Source organism: Sciurus vulgaris (genome assembly GCF_902686455.1).
Source record: "Sciurus vulgaris genome assembly, chromosome: 12".
Classification (NCBI taxonomy): domain Eukaryota; kingdom Metazoa; phylum Chordata; class Mammalia; order Rodentia; family Sciuridae; genus Sciurus; species Sciurus vulgaris.
In genome coordinates this window covers 83,003,380-83,005,268 of record NC_136473.1, presented here as the reverse complement: position 1 = coordinate 83,005,268, position 1,889 = coordinate 83,003,380, and the positions used below count along the sequence as shown (strand labels likewise).

Below are 1,889 nucleotides of genomic sequence, written 5' to 3'. Positions count from 1 at the left end.
AAGGGCATCAGCGAAGACGCACCCTTCCAGGGCACTTCCCCAGTGACCTCCAGCCACACCCCACCTGCCTACAGTTAGTCCATTCAAACTAAAATGGACAGACTAGGTTGCAGCTCTCACAACCCAGTCACTTCACCTCTGAACAGTCGTGCACTAAAGCAGGAGATTTGGGGGACACCTCATCGAGACCATTGCAGGCCTTATTCATCCCCTGAAAGTATTCAGCATTTTTGATTGATGGAACCCGAGGCTAGACCACTGTTAATGAGGGTCATTTTGATGAGAGCTACCAAGAAACCTTCAATAAAAAGAACATGGAGCCCCTGGCAACATCACTGCCTTTGCCCAGGGACTTTCTCCCCCACCAGTACCCCACGCCAAGCCATCATTCTTTGCATAATGAAAATATCAACACCTTTTATATGTTCGCTTAAAACAATTTATTCGTTATTATGAAATGCTTTTAATTTTTTTATTACTTAGTGAATAATAAATTTGAATCACCGACAATGCGATAAGTATTCTCAAGAAATAGCCACAGTGAAGACTCAGTACTTAGACATTTTTTTAATGAGCCAATAAAAATGTAAGATGTTTATTATGATTCATGTTCACAATCAGAAAGCTTGATAATGGACCATAGGCCATGGGCTCTCATCCTTCTGGATCCTAAAAGCAAGCGGCAGAGTAGAAATCAGAGGAGGGCTTGATCCTCAGACATTCTGCCTATCTCAGCACATGGACACTGCCAGTGCAGTGCCACTCTGTTTTAAAGCTAGAGATAAAAAGAGTGGCAATGATCCCCAGCACTGGAAGAAGAAAAAAAAGGAGGCATAAGTTGCAATGTTGTATCTGAAGCAGGAAGGAACTGACCAGCCTTCACTGTGTTTCACAAGATCGACATGATTATCTAGCTAGTAAAACGACTCTGAGTTCTCAATAAATTAAATCTGCAACATGTTCCACGGTGGGCACAAACAATGACGGGATTTGCTAAATTATTATTGATGCCTGTGGGCAGAAGAGCCCTATCGGGAGGCAGGCCCTGAGCCTCACCCCTCAGGAGTCCATTCTTGTGGTTTCTCCACACTCACCTCCAGAAAGCTGACACCATAGATCTGGCTTAGCTACGTCAGATCTCACTCACGGTACTTCCAGTCAAGTGGGACAATGAAGCTTGGTCATTTGTCTGGATCATTTCCTCTGAGTTTATCCCCCTTACTCCAGTCCATGGATTCTATTCTGTGAACTGCTTCACCTCCTGAGTCAGACAAGACCAGGGAACATGCCTCAGCAATTCCAAAGTTCCAATTCCCAAAAGTAAGTGATAGTGTAAGGGAACCCTCCACAGGGCTTCCAAAAATAGAAGTCACAGGTCATAAGAAAAATGCTTTCACAGATGTCCACAGTAATCAATTTACTCCCCAACTCTGTTAAAGATGAACTTCATAGCCAAAGAAAACACTTGGAAAGTGTTTGAAAGGCTGCATGCATTTAAAAAGTAAATAAATAGGATCATCTTCAAAATAATATTAGAAATTTAACATCTGATTGCTAAATAAAAATGATTTGGTTGGAGGTGCAGTGTAATACATCCAAAACATTGTCAGGTTTATTTGCAAAATGGGAGGAGACTGCAGCAGATGGTGTCTTAGTCTGCTTAGGTGACTATAGAAAATGTCATAGACCAGGTGGCTTAACAGCAATGACTTATTTCCCTCAGATCTGGAAGATGGAAGTCAGGGTGCCAGCATGGTGGGGCTCATGGTGAGGGCCCTCTTCCTGGTCTGCAAATGGTAGTTTTCCTGCTATGTTCTCAGCTGGCAGGGAGAGAGGTCCTCCCTCACACATCTGTCTGTCCTCCCTCACACATCTCTACTGTCATGAAG

At 43.4% G+C, this 1,889-nt stretch overlaps 1 long non-coding RNA gene across 1 annotated transcript; it reads right to left on the bottom strand.

Annotated features, from left to right (window-relative positions):
• Positions 1-552: 552 nt before the first annotated feature.
• Positions 553-1,483, bottom strand: LOC306641115. The gene is made up of 2 exons (XR_013758034.1): positions 1,095-1,483; positions 553-809 (listed from the first exon to the last, which is right to left on the bottom strand). It is a non-coding gene; the product is annotated as an uncharacterized lncRNA (long non-coding RNA).
• Between the last annotated feature and the right edge of the window lie 406 nt (positions 1,484-1,889).